We start from the raw sequence: 22,202 nt of genomic DNA on the forward strand, positions 1-22,202 counted from the left end.
AGTTTTAGGGTCACCACTGGTCATTATCTGATGGTTAATGCCTGAGGAAACTCTGTATTACTGCTACTATGGATTGGTTTTTTTTTTTTCTGCTCTTGGTTTCCCATTTTACTGAATAGCTGCTGACAGTGTCCTCTTAAAGCTGGCTTACAGTGTGACAGTGTTTGAGACAGGACAATTTTATGGCTTTGTTGTATGTGTTTTAGAAGAATGCATCAGTATCCACTGCACTGTTTAATTGTATATTGCTGAAAAATTCAAGCATAATAGGGCATTTTGCATTACATTGCATCTTAAACTAGTGTTGCATGTTTTGGAAGTGTCTTAAGATAGAAAAGGGACAGAATAATTTACACTTACTTTTAAAAATTAATTTTATTTATGAGACTCAGTGATAGTCATACGGAAAGTACATAGTATCAACAGCTCTGTATGAAAATAAGGCTTTATAAAGCTGATTTTCATTTCTTGTGCTTACATAATTTTTTTCCGCTGAAGTATTGTAGATTCAGTTTATCAGATTTTCAAAATCTGTTTCTAGAAGTTACTCATCTCTGTTCTACAGTGTTAAAACTGCAAGCAGTATCATGTGTTAAAATGTGGCTGTTCACTATATATTCTAATTTTCTATGGCAATGTGAAAGGATTACTCACAAAATAAGAGATAAGGGAAAAATGGAAGAACATAATGATTTGCTTCCAGATGTGAATTCTTCCCCTGAAGGTATAGGCATGAAATGACAGATACTCAGCTCAATAGTGGATAAAAAGGTCTTAATATTAAAAACAAAATGTGACAGGAAATATACCTTGCAAGCATAGCCTCTTGGATACTCATCCTCAGTTTCATTTGCCACCCTGAATTAATATTTTAACTTTGTAAGATCTGGAAGGGAGTTGTTTAGTGATTTTTCATTGTACTGCAGTGCTGCTGTATAAAAAGCTGTATTAACATTTATAACAGGCAATTTTATCAAGAACTAATACATAATATAAATCTGCATTAATTATTGCCCTTGTTAAAAATGTGATGACAAAATGTTGTAAATCTTTGTTTATATATCTATTAAACAACTGGTAACTACAGCCGGGTTGTTTTCTCTTTGGGAAATAAACAAAAAATCACAGTCCAAACACACGCACTCAGTTTCATTATTAAGTAACAGACAATGAGAGATTTAGATGAACTGCAGCATATGAAATGCTTTTCTCCCGCTACAAAAGGAGAGCAATTTCATGATGTTTATCGGTGTGGTCCAGCCATTGCATAATAGCCACAGCTAGCCATAGTACGCATAATTATGATATATCTCTCGTAATCTCTATTATCATAATACATTTTTCTTCCACAAGAGAAACTAGATGTGTAGTGCTGTGTAGCTGACGATTTTGCTATCTTAAAGAGATGCTGAGTATTTGAGTGATGGTTGAATTACCTATTTTATACTTAAGTACTTAATCCCAAGAAGGTTTAAATCAACGTGTTAATTGGTAAGTGATACTGTAATTATATGTATAATCATGGAAATTTTGAATCCAGATTATTTACTTGCTCTCAGGAAATTAATCTACAGAGGTCATATCTTAGATTGCTTGTTTATTAAGTGGAACCCCTGTAGTTACAAAGTACTGATTGGCTATAAGCTGGATGAAGCATTCTTATGGCTGTATCCAGCAGGTGTCAACAGTTCAAATCTTTGAGTGCGTATTGATCCAGATTCAAACAGTTCATTAATCTAAGCACACATTATATAGATTTTTCAGTGTAATTTTGAAAGAGTTGAAAAATTGTATTGAATGATGAGAGGTGATACTCAAATTATGTTTTTATGGCATATCTCCCTTGGGTTTGAGAAGTACTCAGATGGGCTTGGGTGCTAAAATGGGCACTGTGTTTTGATTTGTATTTTCAGATGTACTTTTCCGGCTTCAGAGGAGGTTCAGTGGGTGAAGTACTCTTTGCTTGCTGGCAGACCAAACCATCTGTTTTCCTAGCATCGGGTTTGTCACATATGGCCCCTGCTTTCTTTTCGTTTGCTTATGTGGAAAGAGTGTTGGTACCACTTAGGAATCCCAGAGATATCCAGACATGCCTTATTTTATGTCTTCTCCCTGGTCTTCATCCTGAAGTCCTTTGGAGTCCTCTGGCAAGGCAGTTCAGCACAGACTTGAGTGGGATGGCTCTAATGAAATCATCTGAGCAGCTTGAACCTTTATCGCTAAGCATGTGCTTAGATGCTTTGTTTCATAGGGAAAAACACCACGGAGAGCCTGTTAGGGGAAGTAGTCTGAGGTAATTGCCTGGATCTTCCCCTCTGGCGTACCTGAGAACAGAAATCAGCTGGTCATTCAGATAACTCTCAAACACATTACTCTCACGTACAAATTCAGTAAGACAAAGACTGCTGCTCTTCTGTGATGAATTCTGTCAGAGCTCTATCAGCTGGTGCATCTTGGGCTAAAAAGCAGTCCAACTAAAGCAGTTAGGCTTTTAGTTCAGCAGTTGTAAGATTTTACTACTTTTCTCTTCTCTGCTAATTGCTAGTATATTAGCTGAAGTAGACAACAAAGAAAAGGAAAAAAGATGTTTCTGCTGCTATTAAGGAGACAAAAAAGAGGGGAAGATTGTTCAATTTTAAAGGAAAAATGCAATGTAGAGAAACAGCTCAAGGTTTTCAGGAATTATATTTTTCCCTTACAATAATGATCAAGCTAAAGATACACTTCAGTTCTGCTGACCAATTTTGATTAGATTACTATAATACTTAGTATACTACTTAGTGCCATGCATTAGGACAGCAGTAATGCTTGCTTAATCAGTTACAAATGGTAAGGTTTTTTATTCTTTTCTTTTTCTGAACCCCTGCCATTTGCATTTTTTTTGCGATATTTTAAAAGTTGATACCTCTCTGAGACATTTGCTAGAATATAAAATGAATTGCAAGGCTGCAAAGATAACCACTGTGCAATAGATCATTGTAGATCTGATGCAATGATGATACTGTACAAAATCTAACCCAACCATCTTACCATGTATGCTTCTTTTATGCTGACAATATTATTTCCTAGTACTAACAACTAACTTTAACATTTCTCAAGTTCTCTGATTTCATAAAATACAACTTGTGTTGTGCAGCTTGCATACTAAAAAAAAGTATGCAAAATTGCAATAAAACTTTAATGGACAGAAGTTTTTAAGAAGAGTTGACGTGCCTGTGAAGATAATGCAGATAGAATTTCATACATCTGCAGTAGGACACAAAATTAATTAGCAAAGAATCTGACACTTAGTCCTTTTTATTCAGTTGTATGATAGCTTCAGTGCTCTGGAAAAAAATAAAGCAGAATTTAAAACTTCTCAGAATGGCAGGTTTTCGTCTACGGATGTTAATGCATGTTAAATTTCAATTGAAAAGAATGTGCATTGTATCAACTTTTTTTAATAAAGAGTAATTACGGTACAGATTCTATTCAAAGGTATGTTATTTAATAGATTCCATTTTAATGCAAAAGATTTGTGGTTTTCAGCAAGTTATCGTCGTCATCTTGTAATTTTGGATAACCAGGCATACACAGTAGTGCAGTCGGCCATCTTCCGTCAATTCCAAGGGTGAAACTCAGTCACCAAGACTGGTGACATTTCCAATGTGAAGTACAGGTTGAGCACTTCATACAAATATGAAGTACCAAGGGCACTTTGTAACCTTTATGTTTTTAAAGGTATTTTATCCAGATCCCCACTCTGTTTTTGGAACATGGATTCACAAAGCAGTTTTCAGATGCAGCCTGGCTTCACGGTGCCAGTTGTGACTTGTGCGGATGCTTGAGTGGGGTAATGGCTTCTTTCTTTCCTTCTTTCTCAGAAGTGAACCATTGGGGATGTCACAAAGGGGTTACCAGGGGGACAGGCCTTTATGTGGTGCCCACGTTTGCGGTGGGTGCAGCTGCTGTGCGGAGCACCAGGTGTCACTGTTCCTCCATGGTGAAGTGCCTGCCTGTGCATTTTTTGGGCTGGGAGTGCGGAGTAGCTGGAGGTGGCAAAGGTTTGCAAATTTCGTTTGTGTTGTGCTACTTTGGATCATGTAGTCATGACCTTTGAGACAAACAGCAGCTGGATTACTAAGCATTTTCTCGTGTTATTTAAGCATCAAGCATATAGTTGGGAGAGAGGCATCAGCAAGCCATTTTTAGCTGGATTGGTGTGAGCCAACTGTGGTCTGCTATTTTTGAACCACTGAAACCTTAACGCAGAGGAAAGACAGCAGTTTTCTAATCTCAATTTTCCATATCAGCAAAGGGATGATTTTATTTTTAGCTAGTAACTGGAGGAACTGGATGAAAACTCTACCAGAACTTTGCAGATGAAGGTTGGTTAGGTAGTATCTGCCATAGTTTGTCTCTTCCGTCACTTGTTGAAGATCTCTCCCTTTTTTCTGTTCTTAGCAACTAAATGCAGATTTAGCATTGTTTAAGCTGAAACTAGCAGCCAAAGGTAAGAAATAATGGGGAAACACAGGGCATGCACTGACAATGTGCTTTTACACCTTTATTTGGACAAGAATTTATTTGGAAAGAAGTACCAGTAAAAAACTGAATACGGACCTTGGCCATTGATGCTGCACATATTAAATTAAAAGCTTAGACATAGCCTCAATAACCTATAAAATCTGTCTTGGTGTGAGGGCTTTCTCCAGGTCTGTCATCCCCTTCATCAAGAGAGGGTTTCTACCAGGAGGAAGTTGTTCAGTCTGGAAATAGAGCTGTTGCTCTTAAGATCTAGTGGATAGTAGCTGAAATTAGAAAACTGGAACTGCTTATGCAGTTATTTTATATGTGAATTTATCAGCAATTCTTATTATTTTATCATGTAGTGACTCCTGTGTCAGCTGACATGTTTAAATCATGAAAAAGTCTTTCTAAAAGATAACCTATGAGTAGTTTAGAAGGTATGGACTTTGTGCAGGAATTAGCAGTTGATTTTTTTTTTTAGTATTTTCTAGTATGTGAGACCTAAGGCATTGAATCAGTCTCACAAATCCACCTCCAGATAATCTTAGACATATTTGCTGGCGTGTGACCTCTATTTTTGCTGTGCTTCTGAGCAGAAAATCTCAGATTGTACCCTGGCAGGATGGAAAAGGCTGAAAGTCATTGATCTAATATGGCTAAAACTTGCAGCATGCTTTTATGGTGTGTTTGTCTTCAGAAGAGTAAAACTCTGTAAGTTAAATGCGTTTTTTTCTTGTCCCAGTGAATTATGTGCAAAAGCTACTTAGTTTACAAGATAATCTTTGTAATGTTGAATGTAGCAAATGAAACTCGGGCCCCTTCCTTTTTAACGCTTCCTCCCAGTCAGTAAGATTATTAAGGAGGCAGATTCGTGCAACCCATTGCATGCTTGTAAGAGGTAGAGGGAACTGATTTTAATTCAGCAAGTTATGCTTTGGTGAAGACCTAAAAGTTGAGGAAAATTGAAATCGCTTTGCTGGGTAGGCTGCTCAGAGGAGCAAAAGGCAGGTTAAAATATTTTTATTAACATCACAAACAGGACCAAGTTGTCACAGGATGTATAACTGTGGTAGTGTACTGTTGTTCGTGGGTAGTAGAAATGCATCTTTAAGCAATACGGATGGAGGTGACAAAACTTCGTTAATTAAAAGTACAGGTTATGCAGCTCAGCAGGTCTCCATTTCACAGTTAATGGATTGCTACAGGGATTCTGTTACAAACTAGAGGGGGGCCCTGTTCCCCATAGGCATTATTAGAAATAAAAGTACGAAGTTGCATCCAATTAAATCTGGCCAATAGACCCTCTCTAAGTTTAGCCTTTGTATCGAAGGTCTTACTATGTTTATAAAATATATATATATATATAGAGAGAGAGAGAGAGAGAGAGAGAGAGAGAGCTTATTCATTGACCACTGACAGGGGAAAAACAGATTCATTGTGAGAACTTAATGCTGCAATGACGAGAACTGGCAATTGGCTAGAGCTCTTAGCAGAAGTATAGAGAAACTTTTTTGGTCATACATCTATGGTTTAAGTTACCTGTGCCACTGTTTCACTGCTAACTCCAGCTGCTGCCCTGTGTGATAGGGGATGCCCACTCTGAGCTGCGTTACTGATGCCTTCCTGTGACTGAGGTCCATGAAGTGTCTCTCAGTGGAACCAGCAAAAGTGGCCTCACTGGTCTCTCCCAGCATCATTTCCTCTTGCAGTCAGGGACAGTTAGGTGAGCCGACACATGGCATTTCTCTTGCTGCACAAAGGTTCCTTCCCCCCTACTAAAGGGCCAGAAGGAAAGAGTGTCGTGTGCTAAGCATGGAGAATAAAATGCTGCTGCTACTTACAGGTGGCAGGAGTGGCTAGGAACCAGCGAGATGTGAGATAACAATCCAGGGACCAACTTTATTCAAATGCTTGCATTTTCTTTAACATTTATTTAAATAGTGAAACTCTTTGATTGTTAAATTAGCATTAAAGCAGGATGGAAACTGGTTTACAGCCTCTGGAAGGCAGCCACACATCATCAGTGTCATAAATTATGTCCTTTTTTACCAAGATACTGGCTGCCAGCTGAAAGGTTAGAAATAACTTATTTTATTTTCAAATGCAATTTGCAGTTTATCCACGGAGAGGAATGAGCAAAATGGATGCAGCTGTCTTTTAGATTAACCCCGTAGAGTCACCAGGCTTGGAGTTCCCAGAGAAGTGTAATGCATTCAGTATTATCTCTACACAACAGGAAATCCCAACCCTACTTGGCATCTGAGAGGCAGAGGTGGAGGTACACGTGCCTGTATCAGGAGAGAGCCTGGGCTGTCGTAATGACAGACCGCTGAAAGAAAGCCATGGAATAACTCCAGGACGTCCATTTAACAGTGGAGTGATGCAAACACAGGTTGATGATGTAAGAGGCCAACTCTTCTAGGGAGGAGGGACATGATTTTTAAAGCATCTTTTAGTGCTGGTGAGAAATACCAAATCTTGCTACTCTGGTTAAGGTGTGCTATCTTACTTTAGCTTTTGGTGAAATTTCATCCTTTAAAGAAAAGGCATTTTTGTTTTGGAAAATGTTGTGCCTCGTGCCAAAGATATGACTATGTGAAGAACTCCAGTGAATGGGAGAGGTTGCAATTTTTTTCCAATTTATTTTGTAGTTCACTTTTTCACTGCAGTTTGTGCATTTATGCAAGTCAGTTTGTCAGGGCAAACTGTAACATAGGAGAGTAAATCTTAAATTAATAGATCCAGTGGCTTAGCATTCGTGTCAGGTTATGTAAAGTTATTTTAAAATGATACATAAAATGATTTTTAAAAACAGTGAGCCCCCTAGGTTGTTTAATTTTCAAATCCATCACTGAAGCCGAGACGGTTTACAGTGCATGTGACACAGCAGAAGAAGGATTACTGTACGTGTGAAGCATGAGGACAAAGATTATTGAGGAAATACCAGAGTCAGATCTAGCTAGGAATCATTATTTTGTGTATAGGAGGTAATATTTATTTACCATATAACTCTATTTGATACGACAATGAGACTGAGTCCTACATTATAAGCATGCAAGTTGTCTGCAATATAATCTATGTGATATAAAAGCTTTTTTTTGTCACACAGCTGCATCATTAGAAACCCAGTGACATTTTGTGTGTAGAACTGCAGCGGTCGCTTACTTCTTAAAATACTTTTCTGTAGCATGTGTCTTTTTTAATGTTCAAAGAAAACTCATGCCATATATCCTTTCTCGATGTCTTGTGTTTATGGAGTTTATTGTATGAAAACAGCAAGTAGAAACTGGAACCTCGCAGTGAGAATGTGCGGTTCATTTAAAGTCCAGTTGGACGAATCATTGTTGAACATCTTTTTCATAAGATCGTTCATTGCTGTAGATTCTTAAAGGGAAAAACCAAAATTGTAAAATCATCCCTGAAACAATTTTCCCTGCGTGTTACTGGTATATTCCTGGTGCTCAGGAAATCAGTGTCAGTGATGTAATGGGAGTTTCTACATCATACTGGTATGTCATTCACACGAAGAGAGCATCGTGGGAGCTGGTGAGATTGATGTCCTCTCTAAGAATAGCACTGATTATAGAACAGATTTTCCCATATACAGAGCCATTTTTAATTCACTGCCTACTGCAGCTGCCAGCCTGCAGAGATAATTCCTTCTAGCAGAATAGCTCTAGATTATTATAGGGAAATCAAATTTGCATAAAAGCATTTTATCTCTCCCCTTTTTTTCATGTCAAAGTTACCAAACATTCACTGTCAGTTACTTTTTTGTGTGTAGGAAGAACTTTGTTAGAATTACATCTTAAGTAAATTTTGTTAGGATTTTTCTGGCTCTTTGTTGTTTTGTGTATTTTAGAATGAACACTACACAACTACAAATAATTATTGCTAGGGAACAAGCAAGCCTTAAAAAAAAGGAAGAGAAAATGGAAAGCTCTTCCAGAGCTGGTCTTGCACACCTTGAGGGACCGATTCCTAGCTCCATTCATATCTGCTTACTTGTGTTCTCCCTATACTTGGACAAAGCTTGCCAGTATGGGTCTCTATGGTTTAAAAGCACGATGTAACCAACCACTGATCGAAGTGCTGTGCAAATCTGAGTAGGCGTTATCCTTTACTGATGAGGAAACTGAGACACAGGTAAGTTAAATGACTTGCTTTGGGTTGCGGACAGATAGAATTCAAGAGACTAATAGTCTCTTTTGCTAAGTGGTTGTCTGCATGGTCAGACTGTTCTCCACATCGTTATGTCCTATAGCACTCATTCTAACAGATTCTGAGGTTCAACAGCCAAGGGGAAGTCCATTTGTTTTTGGGATGATACTTTAAATGCACTTCTGTACTTCAGCATGGGTAAGTGCGCTGCTGGGTGTCTCAGAATCTATATATAAGCTGCTTTTTCAAAGGTCAGGGAAATATTGTAGCCAAGTCTTAAGGCAGAGAAATAAATTTTCCACCCATTTTGAAACCTGGGCTTGAAATTTTTCTTAGTTTGTCTTTTCTTCAGCCTTGTTCATAGGTCAACAAAGAACCGTTTAAAAGTATTTGTGAAATTTGTCTCCTTCTCTCTTAAGATCTCTAGTATGATTTGCAGAATTCTAAAACAGTTGCCGCAGAAGCTAAATAGTTAAAGGAAACACCAAGGTGTCATTCAGTTGCCTGAACTAAGGTGGCTAATGCCATTTGACACAGCCTAGGGCAGCCTCTACCTGCTAGTCCGTAAGGGTGCAGGCATCCCATAGGTACTGTCAGATCCAGCCTTGTGTGTGTGCTGTCAGATGCCTGTTTAGGCAACTGAACTGAGATCCCAGATTGACTGCAGAGCTAAGGTGGTTTTTTTTTCTTTTTTGAGCAAACGTAACAGCAGGAATGTAGCCTAACGAACACACTGGCCATGAAGGTAAGATGGTAGTTCAAATCTGCGTGAAGAAAACCATTCAGTACCTTAGGATAGTTTCAGATTCTGTATTTGCTGCCTTACTCCTTTGAAAACTCTTGGAAGTGGGATGGTAGGTGTGAGTATGTAGTCAGACCCTTGTCACAACTGGCAGTTGCTTCGTGCGACAGAGCAGAGGCTACACAAGAATGGATTTGTTTGCTTTGCCTTGCATGAGTTGCATCCTCATGTAGACTGGAGGCATCTGGAGCTGCAGTTTACCTAGCCTGGCGCAGTGGGACCTTGTGCCAGTTAACAGCAGCTGAAGTGCTGAGTCCTCCACGGAGGTGCTCTATGTTCTTCTGGCACGTGCTCTGTAGGAGGACTCAGTGGTTTGGGTTGGACTGGCCGGGAGAGACATGAATATTTATAGTGGTAGTTAGGAGATCATGAACTATTACACAGAAACAATTAATTAGCGACCTCCAAGCCTCTTCTGGCTTCATTGATTTCAGAAGATGGGGCTTGTAGAGGTCTTGGCCACTCTCTGCACTATCAGCACTAGAAATTATGGTTTCCCTTAACAGCACGTAGAGTTATATTTTTCCCAGGAACTGTGATAGCCTGCTTAAGTACTCTGCTCCCTGTGCTATCAGCTGCTAACGCAGAGTTTATGGTTGTAACAGGCAAAATGACTTTGGAGGATTGTGCTGTAACCTGATAGTTTTTCCCCTACCCTCAGCGTTATAACATGATTTGGTCTTGCCTGTGGACGGAAGTAAATCATATTTTGCCCTCACTGCTAAATTGTATTACGGCCCTGACCTTTATAGGTGAGACAAAACTGCATTATAATGTGGTTATAGGAGTGCTGTGTTATACAGGGAAAACGTGGTTATCCGAGGGTCCCACGGGAGTGTCCTAAACCAGAGGGTAATCAGGAGTTTGGATAACCAGGAATTTCAGCCTTGCAGATGTGTTGAGCTAAATCAAAGCTTCACCGCTGAAGCTGGGGAACATACGTGAGCCCAGTAAATAGGCATTCAAACGTAACATAATATTCAGCGTGATCAAATGGAGTGGAGCAGGCCCTCAGCTGCTGTGAGTTGTCATGACACTGAAGTGAAGCTATGACAACTAACACCATCTGGGATCTTCCTGTCTTCCCAGATTGGCCCTTCAGTGTGTTTTTTTTCTAGCATGATTCCTTCTAAAAATAGAAAAATTAGAAAAGTCAAGCCAACAGGCACTGTAAGGTCCCATTAGGCAGAAAACCGGAGGTAAAAACATCCTGCTAGCAGCAGCCGTGCCGGTATGTGGGTACAGTATGCTAATGTAAATGCTCTTCCATATGCCGTAGTTTCAGGCAGAGTAGTGGAAGAAATTGTTTCAAAGAACCGCTCTGTGGTGAAGAAGGCTCTAGAAAGCATGTAGTGTGGCAAACTGAGGTGCCCTGTCTGAAAGGAGAGCGGCAGGCCCCGTGCGAGCCCTGTAGAGCACAGGCCGCAGAGGCAGCGTGGCGCTGGACGGGGCCTCATGCCCTGCTCCTGTGGCTTCCCCAGGAGTCTGAGTGAAGCCTTCCAGCCTAGGTGCGCAGGTCCTGGCCCTGATCACTGGCAGCTACCGATCCATTTACCTTGAGCCTTTCTTGCATCTTGTACCTAAGGGCGAGTCCTTACTCTATGTAATACGGAGCTGTGTGAAGTGCTCTGCAGGACGTTGCGATGATTGCTTGGCTACTTTCAAAGTTACTAAATGAAGTCCAAAATTAATTGGAAGGCTCTCAGCATCTTCAGGGTTTAACAGCGGGAAGACCCTAAATGTTTGCACAGTTGCGTCGTCCAGAAAGGATGTGTAACGTTAGCAAACGTCTTCGTGTTCCCTTTTGCAGACAGCTTTTGTCTTCCTGCTGCGTAAGCCCGGCAGTGGGGACTGCCATCCTTCAGTCACTTCCATATTGCACTTTACTGGGTCTATATGTGAGTGTGTGTGTGTTTGGGTGTATATGCCGCTGTGTGGAGAGGGGGAATGCTTTTGTGCTTGTATACATGTAGTGCTAAATAAAACAGTACAATTGTGTTTCAGATATTAGTTTAAAAATTCTTTACGCTAAGTAGTTCTCCTGCTCAGTCTTCTCCACCATGACCGTTTCTCCATTTCTAGTCTGATGTACTTCCCATTCATGGGAGCTGAGTATACAAGTGGAGGAAAAGGCGATTTCACAGGCCCACAAAGTGTATTTCATTTTTAGTATATGCTATAGATTGGACTTTGGTAGCTGGTTTTGGTTTTCTCCTTTATAGCAAAAAGGGATGGAGGCATTTTGCTAACACAGAAGTTTAGTTTCTGGGGAGCCTTGTAGTATGTAGGAAGATGAAGCAGCAGATTCTTGAGCAGTATTTTTTGTTGATGTGAATGAGGGTACCCTAGGTTACAGAGCATGCAGCTCTGTAAATCCTTAGAACTTACGATTTGCTACGTGGAGTGATTTCTGTTGCTTCAACTCATAAGTCATAAGAAATAATACTATGGTGTTATTTTTTTTTTGTGCCAACATTTGAAGCACAAAATACAAACTCATCTATCACTCAAACTGTACCAGGCAGACTACTGTATGATTGAAATGTAAAATAATATTATGTACTTGGAATACATTTCCTATGGACCAGCCAGCTCCCCCCATTGTGCCATCTAACATACTAGAGCCTACAGTTGTATTACTGCAATTTTGACGTGAGCAGACATAAAAATTTATTATGTCAAAGTTGTTAAAAAAAAAAAAAATGCTTTAAGCAAGCATAATTATTTACTGCTTTTCTGCAGACTGTATTAGCTGATCATTAACTGTAACTAAAAATAGCTTTTGATGGATTTTGTAAAGAAGAGTGAATTTCATTTGGGCTTTTACCATCTTGTGTACATGACGATCTTGACAACTGTGTACCAATCGTTACGTTCTTGTAACAATCAGATAAGAAGAGACTGATCAATGGAAGACAATAAATTAAGGGTATAATAATGTTGCTTGTCAAGGTATTGTTTTCTAAATAAGACCTGGCTTGCAATTTATCTGGTATATTTATATTAAATTGGAATTACACTTAGAGATTTGTATAATTGACTTGCTTTGCAGTTTAAAGAAAAATAGATTAACTTTTAGATTGTGTGTTATTTGCTGTAAGTACCGGTGATTAGTTTGGTTCAGGTGTAGGGTGAGGGAACCAACAAACTGGAACAAGAGCGCCGTCAGATGAACAGCACCATCGTCCTTTACAGGTTACATTGACAGTGAAATCAAGTTTTTCTGTTCCCTACAGAGAGTTTTTCTCTGGGTTTTCAGCAGAGAGTTGGTGTGTTCTTAGTGGTTTACTTTAAGCTTGCTGTTATCAGCAGTTTATTGAAGCAGCTGTACAACACACAATGTTCTTCTGCATAAGCATTTTGCAGAGAAGGTTACAGCATCATCCAGAGCAACTCATGAGGAAGCTAACCTAAGGCTAAAGTAAAAGGACAGAAATGTTTCTTTATTGATGATGCACTAACCCATTGGGTTTAGAACTGTGCCTTCTGGTTGACTTCTTGCTTTATCTGAAACCCAAAAGACAAAACTCAGTGACCAAGCATAATGGTAATCTAGTAGTGAGAAAGATGAGTAAAATAACTGGGGTTTTTATACTTGAGCACTTCCGTTATCGTTGTTGGAGTTTTAGATAAGGAGCTTTGCACAATCTGAACAGGCGTCAGTGTTGGAAGAAAGTATAAGGAATTAGAACAGCGGATGTGCTTTTTTGGAAGGGAATCAACTTCTGTTGCAGATGTAAGTTTTGAAAAATATAAACAAGAAGCAGAGTCCATGCAACAGTACCATCAATTAAGTTGGTTTAATAGAATTTCAACTTGTTGCTAATAAAGCAAACGTTTACTAATCTTATCTCTTGTAAGCAGGAAGGAAGTTAAAGTGCACAGTAATGCACATTGCTGTCAGGAAAAGTGGTTTATAATATCATAAGATATAATTTGCAATGAAGCAAAACCAGCAAATGGCTACGTGGGAGCACTCTTTATCCTCTTGATTTAACTTCTTCCCCTCCCTTCCCCCTTGGTAGCTTTTTTGTTGTTGTTCATTTCTCCAGTTTCGTGCATCCTTAGCATTTCCTGCTGTGATCTGCTTGGATATCAACAGCCTGGCTGTGCAAAGATCATACCGCTGGATACAGACGAGGTGAGGGATAAATGGTGTGAAATCGCCTTCCCTCAGGTTTTTTCTTTGCCTTTTCCCTGTGCTGAGCTACTTTGAAGAGCGATCGGCATCACAGCTTAATTACACTCCAAGGAATGCTCTGATATCTTTGAGACTGACAAATGGTGGTCTGAGGATGGAGGGAGTGTGTTTGTTGAAAAAAAAAATCAGCTGTCATTTTTAAAAAGGTGAATATTATTGATTGATGATGAAACGGTCATGTATTTTCCTGTCTCATCTGGCTGATTTTTCCCCTTTTACACACAGATCTTGTAACACTCTCAGTGCTACCAATAAGAGCAAGGCTCTTTGCTTTTAAGTGAAGACTAAGTCTTGACTAAATGTAGGTTCTGAAGAGCACGTTAGGATTCCTGAATAAGTGAACTTCCTGGTGCCATTAAATGCCCAGCCCTTTCCAAGTCAGGGTGCTGATATTTGAACACCTCACTTCGGGCTCCTGTTATAAAAAATAGCCCAGAGTGTGAGGGAGGCGTTGGGAGCGCTGGAGTGACAACTGCGGCAGTGTCCCACTGCTGTTGTGTTGAAGAGAATGAATTGCTGATTAATTCTATAGTTTTGCATGCAATACTGATTTCTGAAAGCACTCCCCACCTCCTTTGTCTGGAAACGATCCCATAGTCTGCTGACATTTGAAAGAATATACAGCTTATCTGTTGTGAAGTCCACTGAAAAATAATTTACTATTCACATGTTAAATATAGGGGCAGTTGGTCTTTTTATACTGCTGCAATAATTCTGTGAGGAAAATTTCAATGATGAAAATGAAAAAAAGTTAAAATAGTCATAATTTACTGCTTTAGTCTGCAGGGCAGCTGTTTTCTGCCTCTATCTGTATTCTAATAAGTCTTTTAAATGAAGAGATTTATGAGATTATTTTAATTTTGATGTCTTTTTAATGCTTCATGCATTTTAAATACAACCTTTTAATAGTTTTTGAGATTGAAGAATTTAATTTTATTTTATACTGCAGAAATAAATGTATTCTCAGGAGACTGCACCATTATTACAGCTTTTTTTTTTTAATTCAACGTATCTGGCATATACAACTGTCGTACTAACCAGTAATGCTACACTTAGCGTCAGATGCAAGGCATCATTAGAGTTTGAGAGACAATCTGGCTACTAAAGGTACTTAAAAAATAAGGATTAAAAAAAAAAACAACTTAGCAAAACTCTGGTAGGCCCTTCCAGCTGTTCTCAATGCAGCAGAATAGGTGTGAATAGGCCTCTGCATCCCTGCTGCCACCTCTCCCGTGCATGGCTGTGCAAAAGGCTGGGTGTGTCTTAACTCCTCCCTGTGAAATCTGGGTGCTTCTGCTTTGCTTTGGTTGCAGGGTGTTAGCAGCAGGCGTGTATTTTATGGAAGAGCAGAAGGAAACGGACAGAAGGCTTTAATGGAATAGGAGGACGTGGGACAAGCTCACCTAATTTTAGCTGTTTGAAAACACAGCATGTAGCTAGTCACAGACCTTTTCAGAGGTGAGGTAGCGGGTTTTGCTGGAGGGGCATGGTGTGTGTGTCCAGCAAGGCTGGGAAGTACGTGGGGGTGGAGGCTGGCTGTGTGGCCAGTATCACGGTATCCGGCTGGGTGACCAAGCAATGCGTGTCACAGGGGCAGGTCCCTGCTGCTGCCCCAAGGTAGTCCCACCTCTGCACTGCCAGCAGTGGCAGCAGGAGTGGCTCTCTGCAGCTGGAATCCTTGCCAGGAGTCCTGAGTGTTACAGCTGTTGGCACATTTAACTATTTTATATTAAAAATAAGTCTGTAGTGGTGTTTGAGAAGATGTGGCATGTGCTCTTCAGGCCTGGTCAGTTCTGTTCCCTGCAGAGAGGGATCAGGACCTTGCTTAGCTCCAGGATGAGCCGGGGTTTAGCTGACCTCCTTTCTTTTCACGTACTTGGGAAACGTGAATGCATTTCTTACAGCCACTGTTGCTGTACTGCCTTGCACGGATGCCCATAAGTCAGCCATAACCACTGTTCTCCCATCCTCCTAAAATACTTCTGTTGAGATTTGGCAAGGCGCAAGCTGTTAGGCACATGAGGGATCACAGAAGAGCTCTTAGTGCCCTAAGAGAACATCCTCCAAATTGTACTTTCTGCCTTGCCTTCAAGCAAAGCTTGAAATGGTCTTAGAAGTGACTGGCAGATTCCCAAACAGTGTGAGAATCTCATCAGCCCTTACATGTATTTTATTGTCCAGGCACTAGGTTTCAGTATATGCATTACCTCTGGGGGAGTTTTTCATGTATTGGTAGGTGGAAATTCTGGCTGAGACAATAAATGAAGAGTTTGTCACTTAAAGGAGCAGTTCAGAGGTTGGGAGATGTCTGCTGTGTTTTTATTAAGAAAGATACTGTAATATTGGTTCTATTGAATGCTATAAGATATGCCAACAATTGTGCAGTGGTTCATATGGGAATTCCTGAGTAATGTAGGCTTTTTTATGGATTTGATATTCACATAGATTTCAGTAGCCTCCCAACTGGATGAAATAGCACTTACTCTGTTAAGTGCCATCTACAGATAGATGACTGCAATGAAAGGACTGTTAGGTATCTAAACAGGTAGGAATCATCTTAAAAGAGGAAGAGGTTTTTATTTGTATTTACTTGTAGCTCTTTTTCTGTTTTCTTTAATGGTATGTTGTTCTTTGAGGTATATAAAAAAAAAAAAGAGTATTCAGCATCGCAACTTATTTGAAGAATGACACAAAAATGCTTTTTGCTGATGATGCAAAACTGGGAGGAGGGGTGGATATACCGCAGGGTCATGCTGTCAACCAGGGAGACCTTGACAGGCTGAGGAAATGCTGCTCTTGGTGGTGCATGGTGACAGGACAAGAGGCAATGGGCACAAACTGAAACACGGGAAGGTTTGTCTCAACATCATGAAGCACTTCATTCTGTGAGGGTGACTGAGCACTGGCTTAGGTTGTGGAATCTCCCTTCTTGGAGATGTTCAGAAGCTGCCTGGACATGGTCCTGGGCGCAGCCTGCTCTGGGGGGCCCTGCTTGCGCAGGGGCTTGGACCAGTTGGCCTCCAGAGGTCCCTGCCAACCTCAGCCATTCTGTGAATATTTACACTGGCTATGATTTGTGTAAGACAGGTATTTGAAAGAGAAAGTATTAATTTAATGGCGTATATGGACTTATATGGACTTTAATGCATGAAAATATTTTGGGAGAAAACATGAACACTGGAATGTAAAGCCAAGAAGATAGAGTGAGCAAAGCAAAGACCGTGTTCAGTGAGAGAATTGGCTGAGAACTTATGAGATCCCTTGGGATTTAATAAGTAAAGCAACTCCATCCAATTCAGGAAATGCCCTGAACTGAAAATGGTTGGAAGCTCTCAGAGGAGGGGAGGAAAGGTCATATATTATTCCTTGGGCACCCACATCTAGCCACTATTGAAAATAGGATTAGATAGACACTTGGCCTGAAGTGATAGACTGGTCTTACTTGCCTTTCTTATGAGGGGTTCAGTCACTGTAAGGTGGCTGTTACCTTGTTAAGTCAATACGCTGCTAGGTTAGAAGAGTAAAGATCAGCAATGGGAATTCATATTTGGGTGAGTAAAATCTGAGAGAAAAATATATTTACTCTGTGGTCCCGTTACAGGGATGGAAGTTCTGCATGATGAGGTGCTGGCAGAACCTGGATGTCTGGCTTTGCACTTGTCTGCCCTGTGCCAGCAGTTCTCTGGATCAATTAGTGAAAACAAATACACAAATCATTTCCGCATTGTTATCAAAAGATACAACGGCTAAGTCGCTCAGTGAACTGAACGTCCATGTTTTGGTGCTAATTCCTCTGCTGTAGTGTTACAGGCTTCTGAGATTTCTATAATCTTAAAATGTAAGGCATAGAAAAAGTAATCTGTTAATTATCAGAGAAGGAAAAAATAGGAAGTGAGTAAAAGCAGGCGAGAGCCAGTATCTATCTTTCCAGCTGGTTCTACTTATTTTGAGCAGTTCTGCCTTCATCTGCCTTGTGTTATTCAGGCTAAAGCAACAGTATTTGCTGTGCATGCATGTGAGATTTCAACTACCACACTTTAGGTTTGTAATTAAGAAATTAATTAAAATACTATACAGTTTACTGCACAGTCTATCAAGAGAAGGGCAGTTTACAAGATTTTCCACGTGCGTGCTATAAATTCAGTGCTACAGATATACAGAATCATATTCACACTGACATTACTAGTTATCCTCGTCCTGCAGAGGAGTATCACGAAAAATTATTGTGAAGGGCTGGTTATAAAGTAATTGTCTCAGCAGAAATCTAACCTGTAAGAATGCAAACTTTAATGCTGGAAGACCAGCATGGAATCTGAAGTGAAAGTAGAAAAGAGTAAGCAGAGAGATGTAAAAACAACAAAGCAACAAATAAACCCCAGACTTCTGAATTTGCCTACGGTTTTCTGAGGCTACTGGTGAGCTTCTGTCAACCTTGTGTTGATGCCTATTTAGTAGCAGTATGTCAGAATTCAGAAGTACAAGTCTGAAAGTTGTAATTCACTTCTGTGCCATTAACAGATGCAGAGCCTAAATTTCAGACAGTCTGATTTTGGGCTACGTGATGTAATTCCAGCAATTCCACTGTCTGCAGAATCTGTAGTTAAGATTAACTTAACTGAAGGCGCTAACAAAGATGCAGCTTTTTGCAGATTCTAGGCTGAGAGTGAGCTCACTTTCAGTGAAATTGTGGATTTCCTACTTTTGTATGTTACCAGACAAATAAAGGAGAAATAGTTGAGGTAATACTGCTCATTAAAAAAAGTGCCTCATAATGCTTAAGGTGAATTTTTGGAAGATAGCGTGTGTAAAAGTATTACCAGGAGACTCATCACTTCCCATCTTTCCAGTGATGAAGGTAAGAAACAGTAGGGGAAAGAGGACGTGTTTAAAACAGGAGTACATAATACTGATGTGTGGATGGTATTAACAAAACCTTTCTCTCAGTTCAATTACCCTATTAAAAGCATCGTGCCTTACCTGCCTTGAGAGGTATCTGCTAGAAGTGATGCAACAAAGGCCATAGAAAAAGATAAGAAAATAGTATTGGTAAGAAACTTTGAAAACAGAAAGTGGGGCAGACAAAACCAAACCTTTCCTTTAGTATCTTATCAAAAGGCATTGAATGAAATTCTGTAGCACAGTAAATTATTGATCTCTTTCAAGAAGGTTTCATCAAAACTTCAACACGGTTGAAGCTTTTGCACATCTCTCAAGAGATGCTACGCAGTGGGTATGAGTTGGGATAAACGATTCTTTAAACATGAAATGGCTCCTGCCTCCCTCCTGTATCGCAGCAGCAGCGCATTGAAGTTGGACAATGCCAGTCAGTGCAGACTGTCTTGGAGAGTACAGTGGAGAAAGCTGATAGATTGTTATAGAAAGGGCACTGGTGTTAAACTGAAATCTGACATCTCTGTGCATGCTGAATTACTAATTCAAGTTGACATTTTTGTGGGAATTACAGTAGTGTACTACAGGGGACAGCTTTTTGCCAGCAACCAAAAACTTCTGGTGAGTCCCAGAAAATACCTCTAGAGTATTTGGTCATTCTGCTACTGGCGATACTATAACATGGCCTAAAAAGGTCAGTCAGATTGTAATACTGTAATGGAGGGTTTGTTAACTACTATAATATATAATCTAGTCTTTGCTGAAGTGACAGATATATAACTATTGTAAGAGGAGAATTGTGAGATTTCCATTAGATGTTCAAGTGGATACTAGGGCACAGCAAGATGCCTGAGTTGGCTGCTTTATTTGAGTGCTTTTTATTCCTACTTGAACATTGAGCTTTTACTGTTCCAGAGTCTATATACTCACTAGTAAAGCTCCCTTCCATGCACCACAATTTCTATTAAAATTAAAGGACACATGGAAAGGAAAGAAATGATGAAATATAGGATGTATTAGCTTAGTGCAGAGTTAGGAGGAGATAGGAATAACCCAGTTTTGGGTCTAGAACTATTGCTCCTCCTTTTATAGGAGCAGTCATAGAAGGAGAGATGGCTTGTGGACAGACTTTTTTTCTTTTCCTTAAATGCTGGGAAATGCAAACTGGCCCAGTATCATCTTCGTCCTTTTGAACCTGAGGAGAATGAAGGAAAAAAGAGTATGGCTCACAAGGCTTCTGACGTGTGGCTCCTACGGGGACAATGCCTCGATCACTGAAGACTGATTTATCTTTGTGTCTGAAATGAAGACAGCAAACGGCAGAGTACTGTGTGTTGTCTTTTACCTTGCAAAGCTCTAAATGGCTTAGCACCTGCCTGCTTCAAGATACTCCTTCCTCCTCCATCATGCTGTCCAGTTTGGTCAGCAGGGCCTTTTGCGTGCTGTGAAGGGAGGAAAGGTCCAAATGTGACTTGTTTATGTGGAATGTTTTTGCCTTCCAGCAGGGCTCTTGCTAGCTCAGGTGGGTTGCTCGTTAAGTGGCAAAAGAGAAAGTTGTTGGCCCCTGCACTTGGCATCTCCTCCCAGGAATACAGCGGGTTGCGGTGAATGTTTTTTGGAGTTTCTGTAAGGCTAAACTTCTCCAAAGCAAATTAAATTCCATCCTAGATAATGAAATATAAATGAACATGTTGAGTACTAGAAACTTGATAGCTCTTTGTGAAGCAGTTGAGGAGCCTTTGTTAAGTACTGCGCTCTCCACCACGGTACGAGACGTATTTATTTCATGTGCATTTAATAATTCAGTAAAGATGATGCCCGAAACGCTTAAGTACAATGAGGAATTATTAATTTTCTGCAGCAAGGTAAAGGCACTACGTATGATTGCCTGAGAGGATATGCAAGATACAGAAAATGAAATGAAATAAATAAAAAGTGGCAGGTGACTGGTTTCTGGGTATTGCGAGGTGGATTTATTAATTGCTAATACAGAACGAAGTCATGAATTACTCAGTCATTGCCATTGTTTCAATTTTATGACTTTCTTCTTAAATACAGATTCGTTAGGAAGGAATCAAATGTCACTGGGCAGTGAATTATACAGAAACAAATTTATGCTTGTGAATGCTGATTTCCCATAATAAGTTATGACTTTAAAAGGACACCATCAAGGTATTTTTCATAGTTTTGGCGCAACTTTTTTCTTTGCTGTTGTCTATGATAAGCCCTTGTGCTTGGGGTAAGGAAAGCTGTGGTACACATTTCTTCCCTCTTTTTTGCTTGGTAGTGTATGAAAGAGGTTTGATTACTGCAGTTTTTCCTATCACTTATTTAAATGTTCATATATTTAAGTAAAAGGGCACTGAGATATTTTGCTTTTAAGTACACATGTTAGAACTATCGACGTTGTCAGGTATAACAACTGTCTGGCCACCTTAAAGATGCACAGTCTTTGAGAAAGGCTTTACCTTGGAAATCTCAGTCTGGTTGGGCTTAAACACCTCGCTGCTGTAACCGTGGAGCTGGCTAGATCGTGTCTGGCCTGCCAGGAGGAGTTTCACGCTCCGATGGGCTTGGCAACGTGATTCCTGTGCTCGTGGGTTCTTACCTCGCGTTCCTTGTTTGGTCACGAAAGTGTAGTTTGTAGTGGTTTGAAGCTTGAACTAATGGGGAAAAACAATGGAGAAACAGCTTGTGGCTCCACGAACCGTCATGCGTGTGAAAACACCTCCGGACAGTTTGGTTTGTGTCACTGCTGCTCTACCGTGGTGAGTGAAGTAAAGATCAGAGTCTGAAAGAAATTTTCTGGGCTACTCTTGGTTTGAAACAGTAAGTGGATAACTGTGTCACCATGGGGCAGAGCAGGGTAAAATCAAGAACAAGGTACTCCTTCAGAATGTTGTATGGATGTGCTTTGTGTGTGGAAAACAGTGTCCTGAGTCTCGGCCAAGAGCTATGGAGGAGTGGTATGGTGTGAGGTTCTCACACGGGTTTCCATTTGAGCACGACACCACGTTGATCGCTTGATACGCACTGTCATAAAACGCAAGGTTTTCCTTTTGGTTTAGCTCTTGATGCTTTGGCCGCGACCTTAAAAATGTAAGTCATACATATATGTAAAGGACTGAATTTCTACCCAATTCCTTCTGCATCTGTTTAATTTTTTTCGGGGCATGCTTAAATACCCTTATAGATGCTTTTTAGATGTTTGTAGACATTTTAACACCACTCCTAGAACTTTCCTTAGTCCTTGCCTAGCTGAATTATTTGTAATTAACTCAATTTCATTTTCCCTTTGTATTTGTATCCTGATGCCAAAGCAAGGGTGAGGCGCGCTCTTCGCAGTGCTGTCGCAGGCGGGCGGGGAGAGCTGCCTGCCCTGCTGCTGCCATCCGTCTATTGACTTCTTGCAGCAAGAAGCGGGCTATAAATCCCAGGCTCCTTGGTGCCGGGCTGGGCTGTGGGGAACTGCAGGGAGCCCCGATGAATTGATGAACCCTGAGTTGTTGCCAGCAAGCCCAGCGCGTCTCTGGAAACAGACAGATATTAAAGGCCGGATTTGTAAAGGCGTGAGGCATCTAAGGATGCTTCTGGGCACCTCGCAGGAGTTGAAGGAAAGGCTTTCTGTGTCCTGCGGTA

General features: G+C 40.3%; 1 protein-coding gene and 1 long non-coding RNA gene across 2 annotated transcripts in view; both read left to right on the forward strand.

The window, feature by feature from the left end:
• Positions 1–22,202, forward strand: part of PPARGC1A (PPARG coactivator 1 alpha) — a 359,248-nt gene that overhangs the window by 37,446 nt on the left and 299,600 nt on the right. The gene's annotated exons all lie outside the window — the stretch shown is intronic.
• LOC121069232 overlaps positions 3,941–22,202 on the forward strand; it is a 42,124-nt gene continuing 23,862 nt past the window's right edge. Inside the window, exons 1-2 of the long non-coding RNA XR_005819343.1 lie at positions 3,941–4,043; positions 6,746–6,910. This is a non-coding gene — a long non-coding RNA (uncharacterized LOC121069232). The remainder of the gene's footprint in view (positions 4,044–6,745; positions 6,911–22,202) is intronic.

Source organism: Cygnus olor, chromosome 4 (assembly GCF_009769625.2).
Source record: "Cygnus olor isolate bCygOlo1 chromosome 4, bCygOlo1.pri.v2, whole genome shotgun sequence".
Classification (NCBI taxonomy): domain Eukaryota; kingdom Metazoa; phylum Chordata; class Aves; order Anseriformes; family Anatidae; genus Cygnus; species Cygnus olor.